Source organism: Carettochelys insculpta, chromosome 2 (genome assembly GCF_033958435.1).
Source record: "Carettochelys insculpta isolate YL-2023 chromosome 2, ASM3395843v1, whole genome shotgun sequence".
NCBI lineage: Eukaryota > Metazoa > Chordata > Testudines > Carettochelyidae > Carettochelys > Carettochelys insculpta.
The window spans coordinates 1,722,745-1,739,725 of NC_134138.1; positions in this window are offsets into that span (position 1 = coordinate 1,722,745).

Consider the following 16,981-nt stretch of genomic DNA (forward strand, 5'->3'; position numbering starts at 1 on the left):
TATGGGAAAATAAACATGCCCTGTCTGTGCAGGTAAGCTGATACCACTGCCAGGGTTTTGGTAAAGACTCTGGGTGCTGAGGATAGGCTGAACGGAAGAACCCTGTACTGGAAATGTTCCCTGCCGACCGTGAAGCGGAGGAAGCGTCTGTGTGCCGGGTGGATTGTTATATGAAAGTAAGCATCTTGTAAGTCGAGGGCTGCAAACCAGTCTCCATCGTCCAGTGCCGTAAGTACGGAGGCAACTGTGATCATCCGAAAGCGTTGCTTGCGCAAGTAACAGTTGAGGCCCCGTAGATCCAAGATCGGCCTCCAGCCTCCTGTTTTCTTCTCTGTTAGGAAGTAGCGTGAATAAAAACCTTTCCCTTGGAATTGTTCCGGCACTCTTTCCACCGCCCCTATGAACATGGAGGTGTTGATAGTACAGCCCCCGACATACCCGTCAAACTTGCTGTCTCTGGGCCTGCCCCGAGGGTGTACTGCTTTGTTGAGAACGTCGCCTGGGAGTCCTGTATTGCTGCTGCTGTTGATGGCGCCCTTGGTCAGAGCCTCGCTGATATTGAGCATGCTGTGGTTGGTGAGCGTAGCGTCTTTGCTGAGGACAAAATTTCTTCTTCTTCTATGGGGAAGTATAAATACCCAAGGTCCTAAGTGTGGCCCTCGAGTCTTTGCTAGAGTGGAGGACCGAGTTGGTTGAATCTGCAAACAGCTTTTGTTTATCAAAGGGAAGATCCACGATCTTCGCCTGCAGGTCCCTGGGGATACCAGACATCTGGAGCCAGGATTCCCTATGCATTACCACTGCTGCTGCTGCTGAACGTGCCGCTGTGTCCGCTACGTCCAGGGCAATCTGGACTCCCGTCCGTGACGCCGCATAGCCCTCTTGGACAATCACCTTTAACGCCAGCTTCTTGTCGTCCGGGAGTGAATCCATGAGGGGAGTGAGTCTAGAGTAACTGTCAAAGTTGTGGTTTGATAGATGTGCCGCGTAATTTGCCACTCTCAATAATAGGGTAGAGGAGGAATATACCTTCCTGACAAACAGCTCTAGCCTCTTGGCATCTTTATCCGACCCACCCCCGCCCCGACTTGTACTGAGACGTCTTCGACCTCTGCTGGGACGATTCGACCACCAAAGAATTGGGCTGCGGGTGACTAAAGAGGAACTCCAGGCCCTTGGCTGGGACGAAGTACTTCTTATCCGCTCTCTTGTTTGTAGGCGGAATAGAGGCCGGGGTCTGCCATATGTTAGTGGCTGACTCCATAATGGCTTCATCCAGCGGGATAGCGATTTTAGATGAAGCCGGGGTCTCAAATTTTTCAGGAGTTTATGATGCTTCTCCTGCACCTCTGCTATTTGAATGTCCTGCGTGAAAGCTACTCTTTTGAACAGCTCCTGGAATTGTTTAAGGTCATCCGGGGGGGGAAACATCCCCGGGGGCCATGGCCTCATCTGGGGAGGATGAAGAGGAACCGCTGGAGTACACCTCCCTCAAATCCTCTGGCTCCCGAGTTCGGTGATATACTTGCTCCCTGGAGGACTGTGAAGGGAAGTCTCGGGATTCTGGACCTAATTCCCCCTAAGACAACTGTGTTCCCGTCCCAGAGCGACAGTGTACACGGGAGTATTGACGAGTAGCAGGGGTGGACCTGCCCTTGGATCTAGACCTGCGGTGTCTGTGTTCAGCATGATGAGGACGACCATAGCAGCATGAGCAAGGGCCCGGTGATAGAGACCTGGACCACGATCGGGGAGTGTACCCATGATGTCTGGGAGAGCGGGACCTCCGCGACGACATAGATAGTGGTGAAGCTGGTTTGTGATAGTACTCAAGGGGATCCATGCCCAGAAATGGTGAAGGTGGCCCAAGCCACGGCGAAATTGGTTGGAGGAACGGAGAGGGAGGCCCTAAATAAGCCGGTGGAGTTACAGCCTGTCGGTGCAGAGTATCTCGAGGGGGGGCTAGGAGATAAGGGCAGCGCGGCCCTGCCTGGAGATGGGCTGCGGTGCCGAGTTTTTGTTTTTGCCTTGCCCCTCCCCTGTGGGGTGGGCGCCGCCCCTTCCCGTGCCAGGGATCTCAGCCCCGTTGTCGGCGCCGCGCTCGGCACAGTCAGCGGCGGTGCCGCGTGGGTAGCTTACTCCGGCGCCGATAGGCTCCGTGCCGGGTGCCCCTGCGCCGTCAGCGCCGCGGGGGCCGGTGCCGCATGCGCCGGTGCCGCCAATTCCGGCGCTTGCCTCGTTGGCGCTCGTGGCGCCTTCCGTGCTGCCTGTTGTGTAATCGGAGGCTCAGCCTCTGCCACATGCGCTGCTGCACTGCCATTTTCATGAGCTCGCAGCTGGGGGCTTTGCGTTCCGCTTGTCCTGCCCGCTGGGCCCGCCGGCAAGGATCGAGCCGGGGAGAGTTTCCTCCTCTTCTGCACTGAAGAGGTCAAAGAGGCTGCCTTCCTTTTATGTGACCCAGAGGGCCCTTCTGCGTGAGGCTTCTCCGGCAGTTCCGGCTGGAGAGCCTTATCAAACAAGATCATTTTGAGCCTCATCTCTGTCTTTCCTGGCCCTGGCTGTAAGCTTAGCGCAGTGGGAACACTTCTGGGTAATGTGTGACTCTCCCAGGCAGCGAATGCATTCACTATGCCCATCGGAGGCCGGCATAGCCTCGCAGCATGACTCACACTTCTTAAACCCCGAGGAGGCCATCACGGTGAGTCTTTACTGTTAATAGGGTACTTAGCCACTAATCAGTGCTTTCTAACCCAAAATAACATTCACCAGCCTGTGGGGCAGCGGACGGCTTAACTAGCCTTCTTGTCCGCCCCTCTCTCCTTCGTTCCTCTTCTTTCTGCTGTCTAATATTCTCTTTCTTTCTCTTCTTTTTTTTTTTTTTGATAGTGACAAAAACAAACAAACTACACGTAAGAACAACTATCTTATCTGTCTCTGGCTTTAGCTGGAGCGGATTCCGTCTGCAGCCGATGGCGGTTGAGAAGGAACTGGCGGGGACCGGATCGCGCACATGGCCGGGGGCGCGCAAGGGGGCGGCGCGCGTCGGCGCATGCGCGATCCAATAGAAACTGCTAGAAGAATTCCGATCTGCAGTGCCGGGCGAGCCGGACACCTATTGTGGAGCACCCACGGGGACCACTCGAAGAACTGGCCAGTCTCAGCCCAGCTCCACAGCTGGGGGAGGGCTGCAGGGAGAGATTCCTGTGGGAAAAGGGATTCCTGTACCGGGAATGGGCTCCCAGATACAAAGCGGAGCCATGGGAGATCCAGAGGCAACTGGTGGTTCCCCAAAAGTACCGGTAGAGGCTGCTGTACCTAGCCCATGATGTCCCGCTCGCCGGACACCAGGGGATCCACCGCACCAGGAGAAGGTTGTTACAGAACTTTTTCTGGCCAGGGATCTTTGCAGCTGTCCGTCTGTATTGCCTGTCCTGCGATCCCTGCCAGAGGGTGGGGAAGACCCGGGACAAGGGGAAAGCTGCTCTGAGGCCACTGCCCATCATAGAGGAGCCTTTCCAAAAAGTGGCTATGGACATAGTGGGCCCCTTCAGCAAGGCAACGCGTTCGGGGAAGAAATATATTTTGGTGGTGGTAGATTTTGCCACGCGATACCCAGAAGCAGTGGCCTTGACCTCTGTCGACGCTGACACCGTGGCAGACGCACTGCTGTCCATTTTCAGCAGAGTGGGGTTCCCCAAGGATGTGATGGAGTGGGGGATACCTGTGTGTATGTGAGTGGCTCACAGAGGGTGTGGGGCTCCTGCTGAGGGTAACCTTGATGACCAGGTAACACCTTTGTACTGCAGACAAAGGAGGAGGTGGAGCCTGAGGGGTATGAATTGGAACTGGGAGTTGGAAGCAGTCAGTCTGGGCTGGGAGAGAGAGACAAAGGAGGGGGCCAGGCCCCAGCTCTGGGGGCCCCTTGGGGCCTCCTCTCCTCAACATGGATTGGACTGGCTGTCTCTGCCGGCTGTACTGACTCCTCTGTATGATGCTGTGTCTTGTCGGCTAATAAACCCGCTGTTTGCCTGATAAGTGAGAGACTCTCCTGCCTGCGGACAGGGTGCAAAGCTTGGGGGACCCCAGAACCCCATCACACTGGTGTCAGTAGTGGGATGTTCTGCACCCTGAGGATGGAGCATCCAGCAGTAAGTGACCGGGGCCCCGGAAGAAGTGGGGCCTGCGAGACCCAGGTGTGCTGAAGGGCAGTGAGATGCAGCTCCCCAAGGTGGAGGGGCCTGCGGCCGAACCCAAGCAACTGTGGTCGTGGTCCTCGAGAGGGGGTGCCACACCCGAGCAGGGGTTACTCTAGGAATCTGTTGGAGTCGGTCCCAGAAGGTGGAGGGGCCGAGGGCCCAACCCCCAGAAACAAGTGACCCACAAGGAGGCTGACGCTGAATGAGTCCTTCCCAAGACAGGGTGCTCATGGTCCTTAAGAGCGGGTGTCACACTGAAGAAGGGGTTCCTCTGAGAGTCTGTTGGAGTCGATCCCAGAGGGCAGAGGGGCCTACGGCCTAACCCCAAGGAGCTTGTGACCTGCAAGGAGTCTGGCACACTGAAGGGATTCTTCCAGAAATCGTGGGGTGCAGAGGGCATCAGCCTGAGAGCCTGCAACCACGCTGAGCAACTCCGCTGTGAAGTGGCAGCACCTGGAACCGAATCGAGATTAAAGAAGCTGGACAAGGCAGCGTGGATGTGCAGTGGCAGAGCTGAGGGTTAAGGAAACTCCTGCAGAGGTGAGCCCGGATCGGGGCAGGGAACCCTGGACTGCCTGGAGCTCTGAACCGAGCAGCCTTCCACAGCTCAAGGAGGGAAGAAGAGATTCCAACCCATCATCTACTAGTGGCCAAGACAGACCTGCGAAGAGTTTTCCAGGCCTGGGCCAAGGAAGGTGCCTGTGTGTCTGTGCAGGAAAGCAGCTTATCCACTGGGAATGGCAAGTTGTCTGTGAGAGAAGCTGCTCCACCTTCTGTGTGTGTGTGTGTGTGTGTGTGGAGACCAGCCGGGGGGCTGGGACAAAGGAGAGAGTGTCTCCCATTGTCTGTCTGTGTTGAACAGCAGCAGCAGCAGCCTGGGGAGAGAGCAGAGCCTGCGTTTGGAAAAGGTGCCAGCGAGAAAACTCGTCCATTGTCTGAGAAAGATTCCCCAGCCTGGGGTGCCTGGAGAGGGAACAACCAGGAAAGAGCATTCCAGGTGTAACTCTGAATCCAGCCTTGGGGGCTGGAGCAGAGGGAATGGCTCTGGGATGGGCAGTGGTGTCCCTGATAAGGACACTGGTCCTTGGAGCAAGAAAGGTGCTTCTGCTTCCAGGGAAGTGACTCCTTTGTCTGAGCCTGCAGGGGCTTGAGATGGTGCTAAGATCCCAGAGCTGGATCTGAGTGCAGCTGAAGCCCAGGTGGGAAGTGGGCCTACCTCTGTGTCTCTCAGGGAGGATGATGCTTTAAAGCATCACACCCCCTCAGTTCAGTCTGGAAGGGGGGAGAGATGTGATGGAGTGGGGGATACCTGTGTGTGTGTGAGTGGCTCACAGAGGGTGTGGGGCTCCTGCTGAGGGTAACCTTGATGACCAGGTAACACCTTTGTACTGCAGACAAAGGAGGAGGTGGACCCTGAGGGGTTTGAATTGGAACTGGGAGTTGGAAGCAGTTAGTCTGGGCTGAGGGAGAGAGAGACAAAGGAGGGGGCCAGGCCCCAGCTCTGGGGGCCCCTCGGGGCCTCCTCTCCCCAACATGGATAGGACTGGCTGTACTGACTCCTCTGTACGACGCTGTGTCCTGTCAGCTAATAAACCTGCTGTTTTCCTGCTAAGTAAAAGACTCTCCTGCCTACGGACAGGGTGCAGAGCTTGGGGGACCCCAGAACCCCATCACAGAGGTCCTCACGGATCAGGGGTCCAACTTCATGTTGGCCCTGCTGCAAAGCTTGTGGGACAAGTGTGGGGTCCGGCACACCTGGGCCACAGCCTACCACCCGCAGACCAATGGGCTGGTGGAGAGGTTCAATGGGACTCTGAAGCAGATGCTGAGAACCTTCATGAATCAATACCCCCACGACTGGGATAAGTACTTACCCCACCTGCTGTTTGCATACAGGGAGGTGCCCCAGGAATCCACGGGGTTCTCCCCGTTTGAGCTGCTGTACGGAAAGAGGGTACAGGGACCCTTGGACTTGCTCAGAGAAGAGTGGGAGGGGACGGCCTCTCCTGAAGGGGAGTCAGTGGTACAGTATGTACTGACCTTCCGGGAAAAACTCACCGAGCTCATGGGCCTGGCCAGGGAGAACCTCTCCATGGCCCAAAGGAAGCAAAAGGTCTGGTATGACCGTAACGCCAGGGCCCGAGCCTATGCCACCGCGGATCAAGTGATGGTCCTTGTACCTGTGCGGCGGAACAAGCTGCAAGCGGCCTGGGATGGGCCCTTCAAGGTCGTCAAACAGCTAAATGACGTGAATTATGTGGTGGAACTGTCGAACCGGGCCCACAGCCACCGGGTCTATCATGTGAACATGATGAAACCTTACTGGGACAGACAGAACTTGGTGCTGGCCGTGTGCAGACACTGGGAGGGGCAGGGGGATGATCCCTTGGTGGATTTACTCACAAGGACTGGAGCCGGCTCCTTGCTGGAGTCTATTCCCCTCTCAGACCAGCTGACCCCTGCCCAGCAGACGGAGATCAAGGAGGTGCTGCATTCGCACCAACAGCTGTTCTCAGACAGACCCGGACGCACTGACCTGGCTGTCCACCGAATAGACAGAGGCACCCACGGCTCTATCAAGTGTGTGCCATTCAGAGCCACAGGGAGGACGGCTCAGGACATAGAGCGGGAGGTTGAAGACATGCTGGCTCTGGGGCTGATCCAACCCTCGTCCAGCCCCTGGGCCTCTCCCGTGGTGTTAGTCCCTAAAATAGATGGGTCTGTTCGGTTTTGTGTGGACTATCGCAAGCTTAACGCTATCACTGTATCGGACGCCTACCCCATGCCCAGGCCTGATGACCTTTTAGACAAGCTGGGGGGAGCCCGTTACCTCACCACCATAGAGCTCACCAAGGGCTACTGGCAAGTGCCATTAGACCAAGATGCCCGGCTAAAGTCGGTTTTCATCACCCCTTGGGGTGAAAGTGGGGAGTGCATGTGAGACTCAGGCTGAATGTGTGTGCGACAGACAGAGCAGCTCCCGGTGGCTCAGGATGACCCTGGGGCTGTAACCTAGGCTGGCAGGTAACACCTCTGCCCTGAACACAGAGCAGGGAGGAGCTGAGCTGGGTTTGAATGGGAGGCGGCAGTTGGAAGCTGGGGGAGAGGGAGCTGGAAGGAGCCAGCCTGGCGACGGGGGAAGCTACACCCCAAGGGACACCCCTTGGGCTCTTCTCCCCAGGACGGGTTGGAATGATTGTCTCTGCCGGCTGCACTGACACCTCTGTGCTGAGCTGGGCTCTGTCGCCTCAATCTTCCTGTTCTACCTGCTGAGTGAGAGTCACTCCTGCCTGCAGCCGGGGGGCAGCGCTTGGGGACCCCGAACCCTGTTACAATCACCACGTTATTCCATCCACATTGGGGATTAGAATTGTCACCCAACGGAGAAGTGAGAGGAACCGGATCCAAGGGAAGATCAACGTACAAGGCTTGAAGATCCCCATCCAACAAAGTGACTTCGAGACGCGCTCCAAAGGAAGCTGCCGACAGCGCAGCCTGAAGAGGTGGGAGCACTCTGGTGACCAATGAAAGATGCCATCACCAGAGCTTGTGGAGAAGCTACTGGCTACCAGACCACGAAGCATCAGGACTGGTTTGATGAGAACAATGTGGAAACCGTACGCTTGATGGAGGCTAAAAGGGAAGCCTTTGGGGCCTGGCAAGGTGACATTGACTGCACGATGAAGAGAGAAGTGTGTGCCAAGGCCACGGCAGAAGTCCAACATAAACATCCCACCCTGGGCGCTCTCGGAGGCAACGCTGCCCCACTCAGAAGTGAGCACGGAGCCTGAGCTTAGGAAAGACATGGAAGGAGAAGAGACAAGGAGTGTGGTGTTAATTTGGGAAAATGCCACAGAGCGTTCATAAACCTAGCCGTGAGCCCCAGTCCCAGCCCCAGCAGCATCCCCCAAAGTCCTCTTCACTTGCCCAGCCCTTCTCTGCACCCCACTCCATCACTGCCCTCAGATGGACGCAGGACTCAGAGGGCCATCCGCAGAATTTACTTCCCACCTGGGGAGGGGCGTTAAAAGGGCATCTCACTCACTGTGGTCTGAAAGGGGGTATTCTTCTTACCCAGCTCTGGTTCCCCGTCCCTGCTTGCAGAGCCGCTCTTCACCGTGGCTCAGGAAGTTATTTACAGCAAGATCGCTCTGCTGGAGTTCTCATACGGTGACACTTCTGGACTTTCCTGGTAGAACAGCTGGTGCCTGTGAAACGAGTTCTCTGGGACTGCTGATTCTGCAACCACAGGCTGTGACTGACTACCCAGACGTCCGCGTCCTCCAGCGTGTCCAATGTGACTGACTCTAGCCCGCCATCGGGAGCCCTGAGCTCCAGCTGACGATCTACCAGAGGCTCCCTGTCACCTCCACCGGCCAAGGGGGTTGCCTGCCATCTGCCCAGAATTTCAGAACCAGACAGAAGCCATGAGAAGTCACTGGGCCTGGATGTCCTTCCTGCCCTGAGCCACTGCTCAACTTTGAGCCATCGTTGTCAGGTTTACCCCATCCCAGCCTGCCTGGCTGAGCTGAAACGCTGCCCATCTCACGTGAGCTCAGCCCCCAGGGACTTTAGCTCGTAGCAGATGGGGCAGAAATAGCTGGATCAGGGCAGGTTTCAGCTCTCACTGAGCTGCAATTAAAATAAATTAAACAACAAAGAGCTCCCTAAAGCAGCCTATTTTGCTCTAGTTTTGAAAAGTGGGGAGATCAAACCAGCCCAGGGGTACCCCGGGGAGGCCATGCAGCCTCCTCACTGGAATACCTACCCCCCCCCAGGTTTACAACACGTGAGCCCCTGCTCCACAAGGCCCCTTCTGCTAAGTGTGAGCTCCCCCCTCCCCCCGGCGTCCCTTGGAGCAGATCAAGCACAGTCCTGCTTTTCTGTATTCCCACAATCAGCACACTTCAGTGCCCGTATTTCACTACCCTGCACGCAGTGCTAACCACGTATGCGCCAGCAGCAGCCGAGTTGCTTACAATGAACAAAACACATTCAGCTCCATCTGCTGAATGTCCACCACATCTAAGCAAAGCAGGTGCAAAGCGTGTTTATATAAACACACCCAAGACTGTGGCACTAGAATAACGACCTCTCCACTCCCCACCGACATTTGATTACAAATATTTGCACTGTAAAAACAAAATAGTATTTTTCAATTTCCCGAACACACATACCTCAGTGCAGCCTCTAGCCAAGCTGAACTTCAGCGTGGAGACTTATGTACAAAATAGAACAGCATTTGAGAACAAAACAACGTAAAACTTTAGCCCCTACAAGTCCACTCAGTCCTACTTCTTGTTCAGGCAATCGCTCAGACTCACCAGCCTGTTTACACTGAGAGGAGATAACGCTGCCTGCCTCTTGCTGACAACGTCACCTGAGAACAAGATGAGACACTCCCATGGCAGCCAGAGCAGCAATGTGCTTTTTTTAAGCTGGCACAAAAGAGCAAGATACTTAACGTGCCAGATGCGCTGGGATTGGTGAGTAGGAGGGAGTGGAACTGTAGGCTGCAAAGGTTACACGGTTTTGGTTTTGAGTATATTTATGTAACAAAACTGCCTCCATCTGCAAACTGCACTGTCGCTATGGAGATTGCACTAAAATGCTCGCGTGAGTCGTCCGCCCCCCCACAAACAGAAGCTCTCGTAGACAAAGGAACTAGAAGAGGGTGGCTCCACCCTGTGGCAAGCCAAAAACAGCAAAACCACATGAACATCAAGGATGGAAGAGTACAAACATAACAGAATTGCAACAAGCTCCAAACCAAACATTACACACTCAAGCAGCTAAAGCTGAGATTACGGAAAAATACTATTTCATCGTTTTCATAGTGCAAATATTTGTAATTACTTTACTATATAAAGTGAGCAATGGACACTTCAGATTGCGTTGTAATTAAGCATAGAAACATGTAAAATAGATGGGAATTGGTATTCTGGTTTCAGCTGCAATGAAAACAGTGATTGCCATTGATTAGGTTGAGTTAATCCTGTGAGTTAATTGCTATAAATCAACAGCCCAACTGTTTATTCCTACTCTGTTTCCTAACTTTTAACTTGTTACCAAGCCATGAATGGACCTTCCCTCCTATCCCGTGACAACTTGCTTTGTTTAACAGCCTTTGATGAGAGACTGCACTAAATACTTTCAGAAAGCCCGCATACACGGTATTGACTGGGTCCATGTCCGTGGGCTTACTGACCCCCTCAAAGACTTTAGTAGATTGGCGAGGCGTGATTTCCCTTTACAGGCCAGCTGGACTCCTTCCAACAAATCATGTCCATCTGAGTGCCTAAAAATTCTGTTCTCTGCTACAGTTTCAACCAGTTTCCCTGACACTGAAGTTAGGGTTATCAGCCCGCAACTGCCAGGATCACCTCTGGAGGCTTTTTTAAAAAATAAACTGGTGTCAAATGAGCTGCGCTCTAGTCACCTGCAGCAGAAGCTGATTCAAGCAATCAGCTACACCCAAGAGTCAAAGTCCTGCAGCTCCTTAGCCAAGCGCCATTAGCCTTGGGCAGGTTTTGCTGGCCAACTCCCAGCAGCCGCAAGAGGTCCCCCAGGCCCATAGATGAGGGGAAGTTGTTGAGGGGGACTCACGCTGGTTTTTGCAGAGGGAAATCAGGCCTCCCCACGCTGCTAGAACAGCAGGGTTCAGGAGGCCGTTTGAGTGTGCTTGGACTCCCACAGACCCCTCGCCAAAGGCTCTAACGCAGAACAATGAGCTGTCCTGCGATGAGAGGGAAGCTCCTCTCCTGGACTGGTAACTGGAGAAGGCAGGAAACAAAGGGCGGGAACGTACAGCTGACTTAGACGTAGGAGGATGGTGAAGAGCGAGGACACCAAGGGCCTGTACTGGGACCGGTGCTGCTCAAACAAAGGGGGGAAGGGGAGATGCAGAGGTGGCGCAGTTTGAACCATTAGGAAAGAGCTCGGCAGAAGACACCTGGGCTATGGGATCTCGTTGCCGCATCTCAAACACGATGCTTTTGAGTCTGGCAGAGGACAGAGGAGGGCAACAAAAGCGATTTGGGGGTAAGCGTCAGCTCCCAGAGGAAAAGACTGGAAGGGTTCAGCTTGCAGGACAGGCGCCCGAGGGAGGGCAGGGGAGAAATGTTACTGACCTTTGTCTAGAAGACAAGAGCGGTGGGGGAGAGGGGAAGTCGGCCAGTGAAAGTGACGGGCAGAAGGAAGTAGTCACACAGGCCCCTAGAGACGGCCCTGCCGTGGGAGGTCTCGAGTCCAAGACTTGAACAGCATTCAACAGAAGAACTCGGTACGTTTGCCGAGCTCGGGTCCATCAACGGCTGTTAGCCAGGATGGGTGTGATGGAGTGGGGGGGGTGCATGTGTGAGTCAGGCTGGATGTCTGAGGCAAGCAGCAGCTCCCAGTGGCTAAGGATGACCCTGGGGCTACAACTGGCAGGTGACACCTCTGCCTGAACAAAGAGCAGGGAGGAGCTGAGAGGGGTTTGAATCAGGGGTGGCAGTGAGAGGCTAGGAAGAGGGAGAGCTGGAAGGCAGCCAGCTGGAGGAGGGGGAAAGCTACAACCCAGAGGGGCACCCCTTGGGGTCTTCTCCCCAGGACAGGTTGGAAGGACTGTCTCTGGCTGCTGTGCTGTCGCTTCTGTGAGAAACTGGACATCTGTTGCCTAATAAACCTGCTGTTGTACCTGCTGAGTGAGAGTCTCTCCTGCCAGCGGACGGGGTGCAGTGCAGGGGGACCCCTGAACCCCATCACACTGGTGTCAGGAGTGGGATGCACTGCACCCACGGATGAGCTCCCAGCAGTGGCTGACTGAGCACCAGAGAAGGAAGGAGTCTCACAAGAGCCAGAGGGGGAACAGAGCCATTCCTGCAGCTGCTGCTGGTGAGTGGATACCCCGGGAGATAGCGGGGAGATGGATTATACCCGACTCCTGAAGGCAGAGCTAGCGGGGCTGTGCAGAGAGAGGGGCCTGACCGTGGGGAAGGCGACCAAGGCCCAGCTGATTGCACAGCTGGAAGAGAATGACCGATCCGCGGGGGCAGAGCCTGTCCCTGCAGAAAGTGGCCTGTCAGCCTTGGGAAGCGTTTCAGATTCTCCGACAGGAGCAGGGGCTCGACGCCGTCAGACAGACGCGGTGTCCGCCAGGTTGCGCTCAGCTAGCGGTGGTCCATCGCGGGCAGAGTCCCCCGCCGCGGAGCTGCGACGGCTGGAACTCGAGGTGAAATTAAAGGAACTGGAGCACCAGGAACGGGAAAGAGAGCGTGAGCACGAGCGCCAGCTACAAGAGACACAGCGGGAGAAGAAAGAACGAGAACGGAAGGAGAGAGAGCGAGAGCGGGAGCATGAGCGAACCATGGTAGAGGCGAGATGCCAAGAGGCCCCAGCTGCGGTAAGCGGGGAGAGTGCCAGACGGATCGGGGTGGCCAGTCACTTGGAGACGCGTGTGCTGGCCCAGTGTCAGGACCCAGGGGACATGGACGAGTTCCTTACCGCCTTTGAGCGAGCCTGTGAGTTGCATGAGGTTCCCCCAGATGAGTGGCTCCGGCACCTCACCCCCTTGCTGGGCCGGAAGGCCGCAGCGGTGCTCAGCCAGCTGGTGGGGCTGCAGCCTGGGGACTATGAACGGTTCAAACAGGCCCTGCTGCATAAGTTCGGGCTGACTCCGGAGATGTACAAGAAGAAGTTCCAGGAGGCGCAGAAGAGGCCAGAGGAAACCCACGTAGATACAACCGCCCGCCTGAAGCAATACTACCAGAAGTCGGCGTTCGGAATGGGAGTCCAGTCTGTAGAGGACCTGATCGAGCTGGCGGTCGTGGAGCGATTCTACGAGATGTGCACACCTGACCTGAGGGTGTGGCTCGTGGACCGGAAGCCGGGGGACTCACATGATGCAGGGAAACTGGCAGATGACTTCACAAACAGCCGAGCCAGGTTTGAAAGTGAGCCCCACAAAGAGAGGGAGTCTCGGAGAGAGAGAGAGTCCCGGAGGGAGAGGGAGTCCTGGAGAAACCGAGAATCTCAGAGAGACCGGTCCCTAACTGTACGACAGAGGGGACCACCTCTTGGGTGAGCCCAGGAAAGAGGGGCCAGCCACCCACCCCCCAGAGAGCCAAACAGAGCCCGGACAGAGCAGCCGGCCCGAGGGACACAACAAGACCCAGGCTGTTACCGCTGTAGGCGAAAGGGGCATAGAGCAGCCCAGTGCCCCAGGCTCCCAGACAGGTTGAGCAGGCCGGGGGGTCATGGAGTCAACTGGGTGGAGTCCCAGAAGCCAGAGGGGCTGGCAGCCAAGGCGGGTGGTGCTGACAATGGGCACTCGGATTGGGCCGAGTCCGCCCCACAGACCAGCTCCTCAGGGGGACCAAATGCTCAGAGGCCAGTTTACAGAGTGGGGGCGGCAATGCCTCTGTGGAGCAAGTGTCTCAAACACCTCGAGGTAGACGGGAAAAAGGTCACGGGGTTCTGAGACACAGGCGCTGACGTGATGCTGGCCCGACCCGGGGTGGTGGCACCGGGTTGCATGATACCCAATTCCCACCTGACGATAACAGGAATTGATGGGACCCCTTTCAAGGTGCCCATGGCGAGGGTGCACCTGAAATGGGGGAAGAAGGAAGGCCCCAAGGAAGTGGGCGTGCACAGCCATTTGCCGGCGGATGTACTGATGGGGGCTGACCTGGAGAACTGGCAAGGTGAACGCCCTCGTGCCCTGGTCCTGACCCATAGCCAAAGAAAACGAGGGGTGCGCTCCCCAGATTCAGGGTACAGGCACAGCCAAAGTCACAGGAGCCACAGGGGCCAACCCTGAGAGAAAGGGGGCCCCCAAAAACCAGATCTCACAGGCCAGGGGTGCTGGAGCCAGGCAGGGATGGGGAAGTAGCATCCGCTCCTGCCCGAGCGGAAGAATTCAAGGCAGAGCAGCAAAGAGACCCCTCCTTGCAGAAGCTGAGGGAACTGGCCAGTCTCAGCCCAGCTCCACAGCTGGGGGAGGGCTGCAGGGAGAGATTCCTGTGGGAAAAGGGATTCCTGTACCAGGAGTGGGCTCCCAGATGCAAAGCGGAGCCATGGAAGGTCCAGAGGCGACTGGTGGTCCCCCAAAAGTACCGGCGCAGGCTGCTGTACCTAGCCCATGATGTCCCGCTCGCCGGACACCAGGGGATCCACCGCACCAGGAGAAGGTTGTTACAGAACTTTTTCTGGCCAGGGATCTTTGCAGCTGTCCGTCTGTATTGCCTGTCCTGCGATCCCTGCCAGAGGGTGGGGAAGAGCCGGGACAAGGGGAAAGCTGCCTTGAGGCCACTGCCCATCATAGAGGAGCCTTTCCAGAAAGTGGGTATAGACATAGTGGGACCCTTCAGCAAGGCAACGCGTTCGGGGAAGAAATATATTTTGGTAGTGGTAGATTTTGCCACGCGATACCCAGAAGCAGTGGCCTTGACCTCTCGACGCTGACACCGTGGCAGATGCACTGCTGTCCATTTTCAGCAGAGTGGGGTTCCCCAAGGAGGTCCTCACAGATCAGGGGTCCAACTTCATGTCGGCCCTACTGCAAAGCTTGTGGGACAAGTGTGGGGTGCGGCACACCTGGGCCACAGCCTACCACCCGCAGACCAATGGGCTGGTGGAGAGGTTCAATGGGACTCTGAAGCAGATGCTGAGAACCTTCATGAATCAATACCCCCATGACTGGGAAAAGTACTTACCCCACCTGCTGTTTGCATACAGGGAGGTGCCCCAGGAATCCACGGGGTTCTCCCCGTTTGAGCTGCTGTACGGAAGGAGGGTACAGGGACCCTTGGACTTGCTCAGAGAAGAGTGGGAGGGGACGGCCTCTCCTGAAGGGGAGTCAGTGGTACAGTATGTACTGACCTTCCGGGAAAAACTCACCGAGCTCATGGGCCTGGCCAGGGAGAACCTCTCCATGGCCCAAAGGAAGCAAAAGGTCTGGTATGACCGTAACGCCAGGGCCCGAGTCTATGCCACCGGGGATCAAGTGATGGTCCTTGTACCTGTGTGGCGGAACAAGCTGCAAGCGGCCTGGTATGGGCCCTTCAAGGTTGTCAAACAGCTAAATGAGGTGAATTATGTGGTGGAACTGTCGACCCCGGCCCACAGCCACCGGGTCTATCATGTGAACATGATGAAACCTTACTGGGACAGACAGAACTTGGTGCTGGCCGTGTGCAGACACTGGGAGGGGCAGGGGGATGATCCCTTGGTGGATTTACTCACAAGGACTGGAGCCGGCTCCTTGCTGGAGTCTATTCCCCTCTCAGACCAGCTGACCCCTGCCCAGCAGACGGAGATCAAGGAGGTGCTGCATTCGCATCAACAGCTGTTCTCGGACAGACCCGGACGCACTGACCTGGCTGTCCACCGAACAGAGACAGGCACCCACGCCCCTATCAAGTGTGTGCCATTCAGAGCCACAGGGAGGACGGCTCAGGACATAGAGCGGGAGGTTGAAGACATTCTGGCTCGGGGGGTGATCCAACCCTCGTCCAGCCCCTGGGCCTCTCCCGTGGTGTTAGTCCCTAAAAAAGATGGGTCTGTTCGGTTTTGTGTGGACTATCGCAAGCTTAACGCCATCACTGTATCGGACGCCTACCCCATGCCCAGGCCTGATGACCTTTTAGACAAGCTGGGGGGAGCCCGTTACCTCACCACCATAGACCTCACCAAGGGGTACTGGCAAGTGCCATTAGACCAAGATGCCCGGCTCAAGTCGGCTTTCATCACCCCTGTGGGGCTCTACGAGTTCCTGGTCCTGCCCTTTGGCCTCAAGGGGGCACCCGCTACCTTCCAGCGTCTGGTGGACCAGCTACTGAAAGGGATGGAGAGCTTTGCCCTGGCTTACATGGACGATGTTTGCATCGTCAGCCAGACGCGGGAGGACCATGTGTCCCAACTCGAGCAGGTGCTGGACCGACTCCAGAAGGCCGGGTTGACTATCAAGGCAGGGAAGTGCAAGGTGGGGATGGCTGAGGTGACCTACCTGGGCCACAAGTTGGGCAGCAGCTGCTTAAAGCCAGAGCCAGCTAAAGTGGAGGCTGTCAGAGATTGGCCAACACCCCAGACTAAGAAACAGGTCCAGGCCTTCATTGGGATGGCGGGGTACTACCGGAGGTTTGTGCCCCACTTTAGCTCCATCGCAGCCCCCCTCACGGAGCTGTGTAAAAAGGGAAAGCCTGACAAGGTGGTCTGGACAGAGCAGTGCCAAGAGGCCCTCTGCGCGCTGAACGAGGCTCTGGTCAGGGCCCCAGTGCTGGCAAATCCAGACTTCAACAAGCCCTTCCTGGTGTTCACCGATGCCTCAGACGTGGGGCTGGGCGCTGTGCTAATGCAAGTGAATGACAAAGGGGAGAAACACCCCGTCGTGTACCTGAGTAAGAAGCTGCTGCCCCGGGAGCAGAACTACGCGGCCATAGAGAAGGAATGTCTGGCCATGGTGTGGGCGCTGGGGAAGCTGCAGCCGTACCTGTTTGGACGGCGTTTCTCCGTGTCCAGCGATCACTCACCCCTGACCTGGCTGCATCACATGAAAGGGGCCAACGCCAAGCTCCTGCGGTGGAGTCTGCTCCTGCAGGACTACGACATGGAGGTGGTCCACGTCAAGGGGAACAACACCACCATAGCCGATGCCCTGTCACGCAGGGAGGGCCTCGAACTTCCCCAGGTCACTGGCTAAGTGACCCCGCTCAGTGCGGTCTGGAAGGGGGGAGAGATGTGATGGAGTGGGGGGGGGTGCATGTGTGAGTCAGGCTGGATGTCTGAGACAAGCAGCAGCTCCC